Source organism: Crinia signifera, chromosome 3, assembly GCF_055691185.1.
Source record: "Crinia signifera chromosome 3, ASM5569118v1, whole genome shotgun sequence".
NCBI lineage: Eukaryota > Metazoa > Chordata > Amphibia > Anura > Myobatrachidae > Crinia > Crinia signifera.
In genome coordinates, this window is record NC_139219.1 from 305017221 (window position 1) to 305035364 (window position 18144).

An 18144-nucleotide genomic window follows, 5' to 3' on the forward strand; every position below is an offset into this window, starting at 1 on the left:
CCAGATCACACAACCTCTGGTTTCAGCCAATCCTGTTTGTCTGGTCTCGATAAAAGATTAATAATCCTGCTGAAACATCAGGAGACCAGATTGCCAAGCACCCAACCAATTTAGAATTGTGTGAGGTCCCGAGACTGCTCTGTCAGATTCTACAGTTATCAGTCCAATCAGCTGATGAATGTATTATTGACCTGATTACTATAGTGTGTATGCAGGAGCGTTAAGCTGGGTACACAGTGGAGCGTCATGTGTACCCAGACCATGGGCCAACATATTGGAGTCTGGGTACACATGGGCCCTTATTGTGGTCCGTTCGCAGCAGTGCTGCGTTCACACGGGGACCAATGTTTTGTACTGCGCATACAACTGTGGCAGAGCATGCTGGGATCTGTAGTTCCACTTCAGCAGGAGGGCTGCATGTGGGCAGACCCCTGTTCTACACCAATGACCAGATGAACATCAGTAGCCGATTGGGTGTCCCAATAACTGTCATAAAAGCCGCACTGTACTCTTATCTCCATAATACACTGAACAATACATGCAATCAGAGAAAGAGGGGGATGGGTCATTGGATCAACCTTACTTCGGTCGACAAGCTTTGGATCGACCACTGAAGGTCGACAGGCCTTCGCTTCTCGGCCTTTTGGCTAAGATCAAGTGTAGTATCTGTTCTTATCAGTGGGTATGGACTGGCCTCTGGCAGAGAATAGAGAAAGGCTGGACTGAGTAGCTGCTCTGATGGGCGGAGGGTGTGGGACCCCTCTTTTTTGCCTGGGAGTGGTGAAAAGTCTGGCTGAGTACCTTCACCTCTGCCAGTGGTAGGAGGTGTTGTTTCCGTAAACCCACTGGTAAGAGGAGAGGGGGGGGTGAAACACTGGGCCTAGTAGTTTGACTCTCTTGAAGGGGTTCGTAGCTCCCGAAGGAAGAGACAGCGAAAGGCTCAGTCTAGTATCCATTCCCAAGGAGCGGAGAAAGGCTGGGACTGAGAAGATGGCTCCTGTTCCAGAGGTTCGTAGCCTCTGATGGGGAGACCGCGAAAGGCCCAGCTTAGTACCTTAACCTTGGGATCGGAGAAACACTGAGACTGAGTAGATTGCTCTTCCGAGGGGGTCGCAGCCCCTAAGGGAGTCAGTCGAAAAGCCCAGTGGAGTACCCATTCCCATGCCAGGGGCTGGAAAGTGCCCTATGATGGGAGCAGAGAAACACTTGGTTGGACGCTGATCGGTCGGCTGCTTGGAGTCCGAGGCTGCACTGTGCCCCCGAGGATGATGGTAAGTGAATTCCAGAGTGGCCTACATATATTAAGAAAGAAAGAACAAATACAGAAATGAAGAAATGGAACATGCAGAGTGGTTTGGAATCCCAGAAGCATACAGCAAACATCCTTTTACAGGTAGGACACTTATCTATCAGCGGATTCATTCATACAGATGTATTTCGCCTGGTGGAGACACCAGCCAATCAACTCCTAACTGTCATTTTTCAAACAGCTGATTTGGCTGTTGCGTTACCTTCTACTTTATCTCCACTTGATCTCTTAACCAGGCTTAATACATCTGCCCCAATGTTTGTAGATGTTGTCTGGAACTGATTTTCAGTCTTCCATTCCCTCATACTCCCCCAAGGCAGGAGTTCCCAACCACAGTCCCCAAGGCACACTAAAGGTCCAGGTTTTAAGGATAGCCGTACTTGAGCATATAGGTGACTTTATTAGTACCTCAGTTATTTTGATGGAACAAATGCACTCACATATGAAATCACCAGGTAATGAAGAGAAACGCGTCAGTTTTACAGCACATTGCTAGATCATTTTAGCTCCGCCCCTTTGCCGCGGACCCGCAAAAATGGCGAACTTGGTGAAGGGGGGCGCGGAGGCTGAGGGGGGGAAAGCGGGAAGCTTGCCTACCTTCCCGGGAGGCCGGGGGGGGGGGGCACCCGGTTTTTGGGAGCCTCCCGGTCATTCTGGGAGGATAGGCAAGTATGCATTAAAATGTTTCATGCTATTTTATGTGTAGTGGTTGTTCTTTTGCTCCCAGCACATTTTCCTTTCTTCCCTCTCCATTCCTCTCTGTGTTTATAGGGAGGACTGCGTATTTCTATATGTACTGTAGTGTATTTCCAGTTACACATATCTTCTGGTAAATGCAATGGAGGACATACAATTAGGACTGTAAGTGAACACCGTTTCAGGCAGTTCTAAATGTATTTATTTATTAATAAGATATTCCAGTGACTAAAATAGAACCTGAATTCAATATTATATATGGTATATATGCTGTAATAAGCACTATATTTGTTGTGAACATATCATTCTTACCTTTGGGTAATTATTCCTAAACTCGTTAAAAGCCCATCAAAATGACGGCTTCTGCAATGTACTTTCACTTTGAGCTGTGACAGTTTTTAGCCCCCAAACTCTTCTCTCCACCCCCAGTCCCTACCTGCTCCTACCTCTAATCTGTCTTATTTATTTATTTGCAGTTTCTTATATAGCGCAGCAGATTCCGTTGCGCTTTACAATAGTAGACAGTGATAAAACAAACTGGGTAACAAACAGACTTGGAGGTTAGAGAGCCCTGCTGCAAGCTTACAATCTATTAGGTATATAGGAGAAAAACACAAGGACAGGCATCAGTAATAGCATAGCAGTCCCAACAAGTTACAAGTCCAGAAGGGAAGCTATATAATACATAAGTGCCTCAGAGGGTTATGCGTGTAGAACTTAAATATGATAGGCTTGCCTGAAGAGGTGAGTTTTCAGGGAACGCTTGAAAGTTTGGAGGCTAGCGGAGAGTCTAATTGTGCATGGAAGGGCATTCCATAGGATGGGAGCAGCCCGATGAAAGTCCTGTAATAGTGAATGGGAGCTAGTGATCCGCTCAGATGAGAGACGCAGATCTTGTGCAGAGCGGAGTGGTCGAGATGGGAGATATTTTGTGATAAGTAGAGAGATATATGCTGGTGCAGGATAGTTAATAGCTTTATATGCTAGTAGAAGTGTTTTATATTTAATACGGTAATATACAGGCAACCAATGGAGGGACTGGCAGAGCGGATCAGCAGACGATGAGCGTCTTGCAAGGAAGATCAGCCTAGCAGCAGCATTTAAAATGGATTGCAGTGGTGAGAGTCTGTTCTTGGGAAGTCCAGTTAGGAGACTATTGCAATAATCAATGCGGGATATAATGAGTGCATGGATAAGAGATTTAGTAGTGGCTTGTGTGAGATACGGTCGTATTTTGGATATGTTTTTTAGATGCATGTAACATGATTTGGAGACAGATTGAATGTGGGGAACAAAGGACAGGTCAGAGTCGAGGGTGACCCCTAAGCAACGAGCTTGTGGGGTAGGGTAGATTGTCGAGTTGTCAACAGTGATGGAGATATCAGGATGGTAACTGTTCTTAGTTGTCGGGAATATAAGTAATTCAGTTTTGGAAATATTGAGTTTGAGTTGGCGAGAAGACATCCAAAGTGAGATGGCAGAGAGACATTCAGAGACTCGGCCCAAAACCAGTGGTGACAACTCTGGGGTTGATAGATTTGAGTATCATCCGCATATAAGTGATACTGAAATCCGAAAGAGCTGATTAGTTTGCCAAGCGAGGAGGTATAGATTGAGAAAAGCAGAGGACCTAAGACTGAGCCTTGCGGAACTCTGACTGACAGAGGTAGTGAAGAGGAAGTAGAGTCAGAGAAGCGAACACTGAAAGAGCGATCAGATAGGTAAGATGTGAACCAGGAAAGGGCTGTATCATTAAGACCTAGGGAGTGTAGTGTTTGTAAAAGGAGAGTGTGATCCACAGTGTCAAACGCAGCAGAAAGATCTAGAAGAATAAGCAGTGAGTAATGGCCTTTAGACTTAGCTGTTACCAGATCATTCACCACTTTAGATAGTGCTGTCTCAGTGGAGTGTTGAGAGCGAAAGCCTGACTGAAGCGGGTCTAATAGAGTGTTGGAGTTAAGAAAGTTTGTTAGGCGAGAGTAGACAAGTCTCTCGAGTAGCTTGGAGAGGCATGGGAGCTGAGAGATAGGACGATAGTTAGAGAGAGAGAGTTAGGGTCAGAATTGTGTTTTTTCAGAATGGGAGTAATTACTGCATGTTTGAGCACAGGAGATAGATTTTTAATGACTTGTGCAGGTATAGGATCAAGAGGAGAGGTAGTAGAGTAGGAGGAAAAGAAGAGTGCGGATACTTCCTTTTCATTTGTGGGCTCAAACGAAGAGAAAGTGCCAGAGGGTTCAGGTGTGGCAGAAAAAGGGTTAGAGATTGTGGAGCATACCATTTCATCTCGGATGTTATCAATCTTGTCCTTAAAGTAGGAGGCAAGTTCTTGTGCACTGATGGTAGCCGGTGGGGGAGGAGGGGGAGGGTACAGAAGAGACTTAAATGTGTTAAAAAGTCGCTTAGGGTTGGTGGCATGAGAAGAGATGAGAGATTAGTAGTATGTTTGTTTGGCCATGTCCAAAGCATTGCAATAGGAGTGGTAGCTAGTCTTATATGTGAGGAAATCAGTAATATTACGAGATTTACGCCATTGGCGTTCAACTTTATGTGACTGATTTCGTAGTTGTCTTCACAGCTCCCTCTCTCCATATCAAGCAAGTTTGAATCAGATTAGTGTCCCTGCAAAAATTGCTTTCACTTTCAAAGGAGTCATCTGTTCTGTCCAGTCACTTTCAATGTTTAAACCTCATTAGACTGTTACATGCAGTGTTTGTATAATGCCGTTTGTTTATGTTCAATTGGCTGCTACAGAATACAGATACAGTAGTTATGTATTTGATCACTAGGTGGCGCCAGAGTCAATAAAACTTGTGTTACAAAGAATCTTATACTAGTAGAAAGGGCATACAGTACTTAAAAAAAAAAATTGTAACAAAATAAAATTTGCCCAGAAAACAGGCAGGCTAAAAGGTTCATTGCTTGACGTAGGCAGTCAACAGTTGCTTTTTTTATTTTTCAACCTTATTATGTATGTTATATAATGGCAATGCTATAGTTGCCTAGACTCCATACCAGTCTTCTGGGAGATGTAGAGGGGAGGGGTGAAGACACTAGGTGGGTGTGGCATGTTGGGCCGGGTTCAGAGGTAGGTGCAGTTGCCATCTCACAGAGCTTTTGGGATCTGCGAGTATATGCTAATGCTGTTACTGTACCTCAGGGAGACTCCTTCTGATTCGTCACTTGCATATTAAGACACAATACTAGTCAAAGATGATTTGTTGCTATGGCAACTCTACCTGTCCTATTCGGAAGTTAGGTGTACAACCCTATTTACCTACATTACCTGTAATCTACCATTTCTCAGTCCAGTTTCTAGAACTGGTTACACACTTGTCCAATTCCCATCTGATCCACCCTCAGATCTACCAGTTGGCCAGATCACACAACCTCTGGTTTCAGCCAATCCTGTTTGTCTGGTCTCGATAAAAGATTAATAATCCTGCTGAAACATCAGAAGACCAGATTGCCAAGCACCCAACCAATTTAGAATTGTGTGAGGTCCCGAGACTGCTCTGTCAGATTCTACAGTTATCAGTCCAATCAGCTGATGAATGTATTATTGACCTGATTACTATAGTGTGTATGCAGGAGCGTTAAGCTGGGTACACAGTGGAGCGTCATGTGTACCCAGACCATGGGCCAACATATTGGAGTCTGGGTACACATGGGCCCTTATTGTGGTCCGTTCGCAGCAGTGCTGCGTTCACACGGGGACCAATGTTTTGTACTGCGCATACAACTGTGGCAGAGCATGCTGGGATCTGTAGTTCCACTTCAGCAGGAGGGCTGCATGTGGGCAGACCCCTGTTCTACACCAATGACCAGATGAACATCAGTAGCCGATTGGGTGTCCCAATAACTGTCATAAAAGCCGCACTGTACTCTTATCTCCATAATACACTGAACAATACATGCAATCAGAGAAAGAGGGGGATGGGTCATTGGATCAACCTTACTTCGGTCGACAAGCTTTGGATCGACCACTGAAGGTCGACAGGCCTTCGCTTCTCGGCCTTTTGGCTAAGATCAAGTGTAGTATCTGTTCTTATCAGTGGGTATGGACTGGCCTCTGGCAGAGAATAGAGAAAGGCTGGACTGAGTAGCTGCTCTGATGGGCGGAGGGTGTGGGACCCCTCTTTTTTGCCTGGGAGTGGTGAAAAGTCTGGCTGAGTACCTTCACCTCTGCCAGTGGTAGGAGGTGTTGTTTCCGTAAACCCACTGGTAAGAGGAGAGGGGGGGGTGAAACACTGGGCCTAGTAGTTTGACTCTCTTGAAGGGGTTCGTAGCTCCCGAAGGAAGAGACAGCGAAAGGCTCAGTCTAGTATCCATTCCCAAGGAGCGGAGAAAGGCTGGGACTGAGAAGATGGCTCCTGTTCCAGAGGTTCGTAGCCTCTGATGGGGAGACCGCGAAAGGCCCAGCTTAGTACCTTAACCTTGGGATCGGAGAAACACTGAGACTGAGTAGATTGCTCTTCCGAGGGGGTCGCAGCCCCTAAGGGAGTCAGTCGAAAAGCCCAGTGGAGTACCCATTCCCATGCCAGGGGCTGGAAAGTGCCCTATGATGGGAGCAGAGAAACACTTGGTTGGACGCTGATCGGTCGGCTGCTTGGAGTCCGAGGCTGCACTGTGCCCCCGAGGATGATGGTAAGTGAATTCCAGAGTGGCCTACATATATTAAGAAAGAAAGAACAAATACAGAAATGAAGAAATGGAACATGCAGAGTGGTTTGGAATCCCAGAAGCATACAGCAAACATCCTTTTACAGGTAGGACACTTATCTATCAGCGGATTCATTCATACAGATGTATTTCGCCTGGTGGAGACACCAGCCAATCAACTCCTAACTGTCATTTTTCAAACAGCTGATTTGGCTGTTGCGTTACCTTCTACTTTATCTCCACTTGATCTCTTAACCAGGCTTAATACATCTGCCCCAATGTTTGTAGATGTTGTCTGGAACTGATTTTCAGTCTTCCATTCCCTCATACTCCCCCAAGGCAGGAGTTCCCAACCACAGTCCCCAAGGCACACTAAAGGTCCAGGTTTTAAGGATAGCCGTACTTGAGCATATAGGTGACTTTATTAGTACCTCAGTTATTTTGATGGAACAAATGCACTCACATATGAAATCACCAGGTAATGAAGAGAAACGCGTCAGTTTTACAGCACATTGCTAGATCATTTTAGCTCCGCCCCTTTGCCGCGGACCCGCAAAAATGGCGAACTTGGTGAAGGGGGGTGCGGAGGCTGAGGGGGGGAAAGCGGGAAGCTTGCCTACCTTCCCGGGAGGCCGGGGGGGGGGGGCACCCGGTTTTTGGGAGCCTCCCGGTCATTCTGGGAGGATAGGCAAGTATGCATTAAAATGTTTCATGCTATTTTATGTGTAGTGGTTGTTCTTTTGCTCCCAGCACATTTTCCTTTCTTCCCTCTCCATTCCTCTCTGTGTTTATAGGGAGGACTGCGTATTTCTATATGTACTGTAGTGTATTTCCAGTTACACATATCTTCTGGTAAATGCAATGGAGGACATACAATTAGGACTGTAAGTGAACACCGTTTCAGGCAGTTCTAAATGTATTTATTTATTAATAAGATATTCCAGTGACTAAAATAGAACCTGAATTCAATATTATATATGGTATATATGCTGTAATAAGCACTATATTTGTTGTGAACATATCATTCTTACCTTTGGGTAATTATTCCTAAACTCGTTAAAAGCCCATCAAAATGACGGCTTCTGCAATGTACTTTCACTTTGAGCTGTGACAGTTTTTAGCCCCCAAACTCTTCTCTCCACCCCCAGTCCCTACCTGCTCCTACCTCTAATCTGTCTTATTTATTTATTTGCAGTTTCTTATATAGCGCAGCAGATTCCGTTGCGCTTTACAATAGTAGACAGTGATAAAACAAACTGGGTAACAAACAGACTTGGAGGTTAGAGAGCCCTGCTGCAAGCTTACAATCTATTAGGTATATAGGAGAAAAACACAAGGACAGGCATCAGTAATAGCATAGCAGTCCCAACAAGTTACAAGTCCAGAAGGGAAGCTATATAATACATAAGTGCCTCAGAGGGTTATGCGTGTAGAACTTAAATATGATAGGCTTGCCTGAAGAGGTGAGTTTTCAGGGAACGCTTGAAAGTTTGGAGGCTAGCGGAGAGTCTAATTGTGCATGGAAGGGCATTCCATAGGATGGGAGCAGCCCGATGAAAGTCCTGTAATAGTGAATGGGAGCTAGTGATCCGCTCAGATGAGAGACGCAGATCTTGTGCAGAGCGGAGTGGTCGAGATGGGAGATATTTTGTGATAAGTAGAGAGATATATGCTGGTGCAGGATAGTTAATAGCTTTATATGCTAGTAGAAGTGTTTTATATTTAATACGGTAATATACAGGCAACCAATGGAGGGACTGGCAGAGCGGATCAGCAGACGATGAGCGTCTTGCAAGGAAGATCAGCCTAGCAGCAGCATTTAAAATGGATTGCAGTGGTGAGAGTCTGTTCTTGGGAAGTCCAGTTAGGAGACTATTGCAATAATCAATGCGGGATATAATGAGTGCATGGATAAGAGATTTAGTAGTGGCTTGTGTGAGATACGGTCGTATTTTGGATATGTTTTTTAGATGCATGTAACATGATTTGGAGACAGATTGAATGTGGGGAACAAAGGACAGGTCAGAGTCGAGGGTGACCCCTAAGCAACGAGCTTGTGGGGTAGGGTAGATTGTCGAGTTGTCAACAGTGATGGAGATATCAGGATGGTAACTGTTCTTAGTTGGCGGGAATATAAGTAATTCAGTTTTGGAAATATTGAGTTTGAGTTGGCGAGAAGACATCCAAAGTGAGATGGCAGAGAGACATTCAGAGACTCGGCCCAAAACCAGTGGTGACAACTCTGGGGTTGATAGATTTGAGTATCATCCGCATATAAGTGATACTGAAATCCGAAAGAGCTGATTAGTTTGCCAAGCGAGGAGGTATAGATTGAGAAAAGCAGAGGACCTAAGACTGAGCCTTGCGGAACTCTGACTGACAGAGGTAGTGAGGAGGAAGTAGAGTCAGAGAAGCGAACACTGAAAGAGCGATCAGATAGGTAAGATGTGAACCAGGAAAGGGCTGTATCATTAAGACCTAGGGAGTGTAGTGTTTGTAAAAGGAGAGTGTGATCCACAGTGTCAAACGCAGCAGAAAGATCTAGAAGAATAAGCAGTGAGTAATGGCCTTTAGACTTAGCTGTTACCAGATCATTCACCACTTTAGATAGTGCTGTCTCAGTGGAGTGTTGAGAGCGAAAGCCTGACTGAAGCGGGTCTAATAGAGTGTTGGAGTTAAGAAAGTTTGTTAGGCGAGAGTAGACAAGTCTCTCGAGTAGCTTGGAGAGGCATGGGAGCTGAGAGATAGGACGATAGTTAGAGAGAGAGAGTTAGGGTCAGAATTGTGTTTTTTCAGAATGGGAGTAATTACTGCATGTTTGAGCACAGGAGATAGATTTTTAATGACTTGTGCAGGTATAGGATCAAGAGGAGAGGTAGTAGAGTAGGAGGAAAAGAAGAGTGCGGATACTTCCTTTTCATTTGTGGGCTCAAACGAAGAGAAAGTGCCAGAGGGTTCAGGTGTGGCAGAAAAAGGGTTAGAGATTGTGGAGCATACCATTTCATCTCGGATGTTATCAATCTTGTCCTTAAAGTAGGAGGCAAGTTCTTGTGCACTGATGGTAGCCGGTGGGGGAGGAGGGGGAGGGTACAGAAGAGACTTAAATGTGTTAAAAAGTCGCTTAGGGTTGGTGGCATGAGAAGAGATGAGAGATTAGTAGTATGTTTGTTTGGCCATGTCCAAAGCATTGCAATAGGAGTGGTAGCTAGTCTTATATGTGAGGAAATCAGTAATATTACGAGATTTACGCCATTGGCGTTCAACTTTATGTGACTGATTTCGTAGTTGTCTTCACAGCTCCCTCTCTCCATATCAAGCAAGTTTGAATCAGATTAGTGTCCCTGCAAAAATTGCTTTCACTTTCAAAGGAGTCATCTGTTCTGTCCAGTCACTTTCAATGTTTAAACCTCATTAGACTGTTACATGCAGTGTTTGTATAATGCCGTTTGTTTATGTTCAATTGGCTGCTACAGAATACAGATACAGTAGTTATGTATTTGATCACTAGGTGGCGCCAGAGTCAATAAAACTTGTGTTACAAAGAATCTTATAATAGTAGAAAGGGCATACAGTACTTAAAAAAAAAATTGTAACAAAACAAAATTTGTCCAGAAAACAGGCAGGCTAAAAGGTTCATTGCTTGACGTAGGCAGTCAACAGTTGCTTTTCTTTGTTTTTTAACCTTATTATGTATGTTATATAATGGCAATGCTATAGTTGCCTAGACTCCATACCAGTCTTCTGGGAGATGTAGAGGGGAGGGGTGAAGACACTAGGTGGGCGTGGCATGTTGGGCCGGGTTCAGAGGTAGGTGCAGTTACCATCTCACAGAGCTTTTGGGATCTGCGAGTATATGCTAATGCTGTTACTGTACCTAAGGGAGACTCCTTTTGATTCGTCACTTGCATATTAAGACACAATACTAGTCAAAGATGATTTGTTGCTATGGCAACTCTACCTGTCATATTCGGAAGGCAGGTGTACAACCCTATTTACCTACATTACCTGTAATCTACCATTTCTCAGTCCAGTTTCTAGAACTGGTTACACACTTGTCCAATTCCCATCTGATCCACCCTCAGATCTACCAGTTGGCCAGATCACACAACCTCTGGTTTCAGCCAATCCTGTTTGTCTGGTCTCGATAAAAGATTAATAATCCTGCTGAAACATCAGGAGACCAGATTGCCAAGCACCCAACCAATTTAGAATTGTGTGAGGTCCCGAGACTGCTCTGTCAGATTCTACAGTTATCAGTCCAATCAGCTGATGAATGTATTATTGACCTGATTACTATAGTGTGTATGCAGGAGCGTTAAGCTGGGTACACAGTGGAGCGTCATGTGTACCCAGACCATGGGCCAACATATTGGAGTCTGGGTACACATGGGCCCTTATTGTGGTCCGTTCGCTGCAGTGCTGCGTTCACACGGGGACCAATGTTTTGTACTGCGCATACAACTGTGGCAGAGCATGCTGGGATCTGTAGTTCCACTTCAGCAGGAGGGCTGCATGTGGGCAGACCCCTGTTCTACACCAATGACCAGATGAACATCAGTAGCCGATTGGGTGTCCCAATAACTGTCATAAAAGCCGCACTGTACTCTTATCTCCATAATACACTGAACAATACATGCAATCAGAGAAAGAGGGGGAGGGGTCATTGGATCAACCTTACTTAGGTCGACAGGCCATAGGTCAACACCTGAAATAGGCCAACACGGGTCAGGTCGGCAGGGTTCGGAAGATCGACACAAGCATTAGGTTGACAATAGGAAGGCTGACTTAAACGGTTGATCGTTTTTCATGATTTTGTATTCCAAAAGGAATAGGAGACTGCGCTGTTTTAATGAAATAACCTCTCCCTTGCCATGGAGGAGTTCAGATGATCAGAAACAATGGAGACTGTTTGTATTTAAAAGCAAATCATTTGCAATTTATTATATAAACATTAAATATAGACAATACATCTGATACCCCTTTCACATCGCACTTTTAAAACGGTATATTGCCGTTTTTTTTCCATTTTAAAACGGTTAAGGCTGCAATGTGAAAGTGCCAGAGTTGATTTACCGGTTAAAGTTAACCGGTATTTCAACACGGTTAAAAAGCAGAGTCCTACATGGTTCAAAGCCGTTTTTTTGGCAGTGTGAATGGCTCTATTTCAACGTGTCCCTTGGGGGTTAAACGGGTTGAATGTTTGAATGGTATTAAATTATTTTTAAAACGGTTTTCACCTGCAATGTGAAAGGTCTCAAGGCTCAGACCCGTTTTAAAGTCCCATTTAAGAATACCGTGTCATTACCCATTTCTGCAATGTGAAAGCAGTATAAATAGGCGGCCACCTAGAGCAATATATGTACTAGTACATTATATCAATATGTGTACACAAAACACATTAGAAAAAATACATAAAAATATATATATATATATATAAAAAATATATAGAAAATTATTATAAACACTTTGGATAATGAAAATGAACCACGTGTCTTCCAGCAGATATTTGTATACTCCGTATTGGATATTTTATAATTTCAGGAGAGCTGGTTTTAGCCCGTTAATTGCAGATGGGAGTCCACAGATAACAGAGGAATAATTCCCTCACCAAAGGAAAGTCACTGTGTTATGTGGGTTTGTATGTAATTGCGTGCATTTAGCACGTGTATCTCACCCTTGACGATCCGATGGTGGTAATGCGAGGAGTGTCCGCTGGGAGGAGGGGGGTAGTGGCAGCGTGTTGGTCCGTGCGGTGGAAGCGGCGAGCGGGTCTCCCACACCCGCTGCTGCTGGCTGGTGGACAGGCGCTGACGGCGACGTGCCGTATCTCTACCTCCCGGCGTTCTCTGAATTGATGTGGCTTGTGCTGCGGCTTTAGGTCAGCGTGAATGTTTATATAATAAATTGCAAATTATTTGCTTTTAAATACAAACAGTCTCCATTGTTTCTGATCATCTGAAATCATCCATGGCACGGGAGAGGTTATTTCATTAAAACAGCGCAGACTCCTATTCCTTTATAATATATATATAATTCCTATTCCTTTATAATAATATTTCCTATTCCTTTATAATAATATTTTTCCTTGTATATTTCCACAGTCAGTGATTTAGTGACCTGACGTGTGGGTGTATTTGTTGAGAACTGCAGCTTATTACACACATACAAGTAATATATACATCATCCAATTATATCATTTACTTTTTTCTGTGTGGTTAATTAGCGCCCAAATCCCCCTCTGCTGTTCAGGGGGTATATTTGTTTGTTTTTCATGATTTGTTTTGTCCCGAATGTCGACACCATCACCATGGACCGCGTCTCCTCGCATGGCCCGCCATGCTTCAGGCACGGTGCTTCGCTGCACTCGGCAAACTATATTATTCTCCCACCACACCGTAGTGATGGTAGGACATGAAATACCGCCTGTCGGGGAAAAAAAACAAAAACCAAAACTTATGTTGACCTTCCCATTGTCAGCCTAATGCTTGTGTCGACTGTCCGATCCTGTCGACTTATTTCAAGTGTCAACCTAATGACGTATACCAGAGACCCCTATCTGCAGTAACATACAGTAAGTAGGCATTATTAACAACTATTTAAGCTCTATGAGGCCAATCTGACAATAAAGCCTTGTCTTAATGTCTTCTCTCAATCGCTGATTGGCTGAGAGAGGTCTCAGCCAATCAATGGCTTCCTATTCATTTGTATGGGCTTTTTTTTTTCAAGCGCCAGCATCTTCTCCTGCCCTGCTCCCTGGTTCCCCGCACGGCCCCTATGCTCCCACTGGCGCGCTGACGGCAGTGGCTTCCTCCCGTGCCCGGCTCCCTGCGCCGCTCCCTCCGCCCTGCTCTCTGGTAGCCGGCATCCCCCGCATGGCTCCGGGCTGCACATAAGATTTAGACGGGATGTCTACATGTGCGATTTGGGACGATTTCACAGCCCGATTCATCCGAATCGGGTGAAATCGTGCCCAAATCGCATACTGTATGCGGGCCATTATTGTCCATCACTGTTTTAGACCTCCCACAGCTCATTAATAATAATATAAATAATTATCAGAAGATCGGGCTTAGTACCGATCCCCGCGGAGCACCAGTAATAGCTGGAACCCCCAGGTCTTCTATCCCCAGAAGTTCTGTGACACAACCTGAATGTAATGTTTGGCTAAATGTTAGGGCTGTCTCTAAGCCGGCTCCTCTCTGTGAATAAATGAGAAGAGATGTTTGGCCTAGTTTCGGAGCTCTGCTCGTATGTCACCATGGATACATGGCTTTGTTTATCCTAGAGGGGTGTCAACAAGTAGCAATGAGCGCCAATCCCATTACAGCCTTGTGACCCAACCTCAGAAATATACAGTATAATTGTCGTGATGTAATGTTATTTTTAGATGCTGCTCTCACTTGTCGTTCTATGCTCCACCACTTGGTGGCGATAGTGATCCATTCCTGCTGATGATTACAACTCTTTTTTTTTTTCTTCTGGAAAGAGAAATTCGTTTTTAGTTTTCCAGACTTGTGTTTTTTTATGATATATTTTTTAAATGTACACATTTCACTCCGCCCAACAACAAGCAGTTCTAAATGACTGTATGCTATTGTTCTAATAGAAAACAAGTATGCTTCCTCTCGTGCGTTTGGTGAGACATTCACAAATTAGTATTTTAATGTTTTCAGGAACAGACAGAAGCTGACGTCTTATTATGGAATATTGTGTAAGTCATTGAAGTAATGATTTCACACTGTGCGGTAGGTTTATTACCTGGCGATCAGGGCAATATGTGCTGTCCCCGTGCGTTATGGCAGGGGATAGCGCTTCCCCTGATCTATGACACCTGCTGAGCGGGTGTCTAACGTGCGGTGCTGTGGGGCAGGAGGCATAGCGCAGGGATGATATTTTGTACTGCGCGCCTGCCTCCTGCCTAATTTATGAACTGTCAGCATTGCTGTCCGTTCCGCCTCCTGCAGCTATCGACTTCAACAGTTGCAGGCAGCGATGCCCTATGCCCACAGCAGGGACAGCACTGTCCCTGTTGCTGGCTCTGAGCTGCGCTGGGGATCTCGCAAGAGTAGCAAGATCCCGTGCAGGCGCAGTGAGTCAGCCGGGGGGAAGGAGACAGCGCATCAGTATTAACAGCTGGAGGGGACATCGCCGGAGGGGGGAGTTAGCGCTCCCCTGCTTCGGCGGCCAAGATGTTAATACATCTTTTCGGTCTTCCCTCCTGCTTTGCCTCTATAATACATCTACCCCTGTGACTGCTCTACATTCTTTAGCTTAATAAACCTATCATACAAAGATACCACACATAAAATGGTTAAAGATGTATTGGGGAATTCAATGGGCTGTGGTAATTTATTGCGGATTAATTGATCCCCTGGGGCTATTCAATTAGTCCCGAAAGCCAGGTGCTGGGCTAGGGATAGAGGCAGCGGTCAGCCTTTCTCCTATGTAAAGTGGGGAGGTGATCGCTACGGCCCCGTCCCCGACACCCACCAAATGTATCATAGGCACCCCCTACTGCCAGCTGTTATTTTGTAAAAGGGTGCCTAGCCACACCTTCCTCATTGGCTGCACCCCTTCACATTACCATGGCCCAGGAGAGCTGATGGCACCCCTGCTGAAGGCAGCCCCAAAAAGAATGGTGCGCTCCCCTCCGGTGGTATTATCTGCACATGAGCTTGCTTGGATGCTGTGTACCCGGCGCATGCGCAGTTTCCATGTTAGGTGCCGCCTGTTGGTCTCCGGCTGCTTCAGATTAAAACTGCGCATGCGCCGGGTAATGTTCGCAGGGGATGCTGGGATGCTGTTTACCCGGCGCATGCGCAGTTTTAATCTGAAGCCGCCGGAGACCAACAAGCGGCACCTAACATCATACACAGGAGACCCGCAGCGCCAGAAAATTCTGGCGATATGAACAGCGGCACAAACTGCAACGAAGCCTCATAAAGACGATTCATAAATTAGGTATCTGTAATGCGTGCTGTACTAAAACTAGTACATGCGCTAAGTCACCTCCCCCGCACCGCCGCCGTTAAAGTACCCACACAGCGGGTTTAATAGATCAGGGTACGCGCTGTCCCCCGCTTCAGGACATGGGGATAGCGCATATGCCCCACTTCACCACCTTATAAATCTACCCCTTATGTGTTAATGCCCGAAAACAGGCTAATTTGACGGGGAGAAAAAGGAGATCTAATTGAATAGCCCTAGGATTTAAAGCTTGAGGCTGCCACTCCTTTTTCATCCTCGGTAAATGAATGAGGCTAATTGAATTCCCCCTGTAGATGCATAGCTACCAATACACAACTGATGTGAACAACTTCATGTATGTGTCTCCTAACCCTGATACTAAAAAGCTTCTAAAAATGAAAAGAAGTGATTTTTTTTCCCCAATAGCATAATTTGATTGGTTGCTATGGGCAACATCACTTATTTTTTTTTATTTATTTTTTTTATTTTTTTATTTTTAGAGAAACGCACAAAATTCCACTCTCCTGCTAAGAGTGGTCCTTTGTGATAGGACTTCTGGGTTTAGGACCTTGGAGTCCTTCTGCAAATGCTCAGTGTTACACTGCGGCTGCCAGAAGTGCTCGGAGGGATCTGATTAGATCCCTCTCAGAGGGAAATGCAGAAAAAAGCTTCTATTGAATACATTTTCGGATATTTGGCAGCATTTTCCTTTTAGTACATACGGTACTTCCCTCTGTGTCTGGTTATGTCCTACTTGGCTACTTTTTGAGATGACTTGCAGAAGTGGGGTAGCAGCTGTTTGGTCGGTGGTGTCCTCTTCATTGAGGAAGCATCTGGATTCTGGAAGAGTTGCCTATTCTCTCTGGAGCCTAGGTGGACTCCAGATTCTGGGGTCTCTGGGAAATTCCGGGAGAGTAAGGAGGTATGAGACCCTGACACAGAGCCGACCCTAGCCAATTTGATTGGTTGGTGTCCCCTAGCACAGCCAACAGTTCTGATCATGGTCCAGGACCCCACTCCCAGCACAGCACCCATTACCCAGCAGCACCCCTTATCCCTCACCCATAGCACTTCTTACTCTGCTACTCCCCTTCAACAAAATCTGCACTGGCTTCCATTCCCCTACAGAATCCTCTTCAAACACCTCACACTCACATACAGGGCCATATCTAATTCCACTGCTCCATATATCTCTAACCTCATCTCCATTCACACACCCTCCCGCCCTCTACGGTCAGCTGACGACTGTCGTCTCTCCTCCACCCTGATCACTGCTTCCCATGCTAGAGTCCAGGACTTTGCCCGTGCTGCACCCCTTCAGTGGAACGCACTCCCTCGCTCCATTAGACTCTCCCCGACCTTGCAAAGCTTCAAACGTGCACTGAAAACTCACCTATTCATCAAAGCGTACCCTTCCACTGCATAAACCAGCTGGTTCTCCGACCCCTTGCCTGCTTACATCCTGCTATCTAACCACCACCCCCTCGCTTGCACCTCTTGTAATCTGTCTGTCTCCCCTTCCTACTAGATTGTAAGCTCCTCCGAGTAGGGCCCTCTTCCCTCCTGTTGTCAAAGCCCACTTCTCTTCACATTTCACTCACAGCTCTCCTTTAATCCAACACTCAGTGACCATCTTCATACTCATCTCCATCATTGGCCTCAAGCCTCTAGTTGTATGTTGATTGGGTCCTCACTACTTACATTTAAGCTGTAATGTGTATTGAAACTGTGGTGCTCTTTATTTGTACTGTATTTTTGTTATTTATTCAAAGTTATGCCAAGTTTTGTCTCCCTGTATTGTTCCTTTGTACGGCGCTGCGAAACACTTGTGGCGCCTTATAAATAAAATTATAATAATAATAATCCATAACTAGACATTTTGGTGTTCTGTTCCAGCAAGACCGCATATTTTAAATAGAGACATAAAGGGGTGTGGTTTCGCTGGGAAGGGGTGTTACCACACATAGTACCACATCAAATTATGTGACACAGTAGTGTTAACCTTCTTCTCATTACATCATATTATAGTGTCCCTTATTCATGTTACACCACACAGTGAAGTAGTAGTAGTTTGTTTATTTATAAGGCGCCACAAAGTGTCGGCAGCGCCGTACATAGCAAACAAAAAAACAAATTACAAGGTAACGTACAGGGTGTGTTGATAAAATACAGTATAAATAGGGGTATAGCTGGTAGAACTAAAATCAGCATCCGTTCTGAAGTAGGTGTCAAAATTGTCGAGGAGACTGAAGATGAAGTAGAGGAAGGGAAGAACAGGACAGGAGCACAGGTGAGGTAAAGAGGTAGGGTGAGTACGTGAGGAAGGAGGACCCTACTCATAAGAGTTAACAGACTAAAAGGAGGTGGGTGGACGAACGAAAAACAATAGGATAAGTAGGAATGGATGGAAACGGATGGAGGGGTAGGGTAGGCAGGATAGGAGGAGTGAAAGAGGTTAGGAAGAGGAGAGCTAGGCTATTCGGAAGAAGTGGGTGTTGAGGGAGCGCTTG

At 45.1% G+C, this 18144-nt stretch overlaps 2 pseudogenes; both read left to right on the top strand.

The window, feature by feature from the left end:
• The first annotated feature begins 627 nt into the window (after positions 1 to 627).
• On the top strand, positions 628 to 763 carry LOC146066068 (U2 spliceosomal RNA; annotated as a pseudogene).
• Positions 764 to 6008: 5245 nt separating this feature from the next.
• On the top strand, positions 6009 to 6144 carry LOC146066069 (U2 spliceosomal RNA; annotated as a pseudogene).
• The last annotated feature ends 12000 nt before the right edge of the window (positions 6145 to 18144 follow it).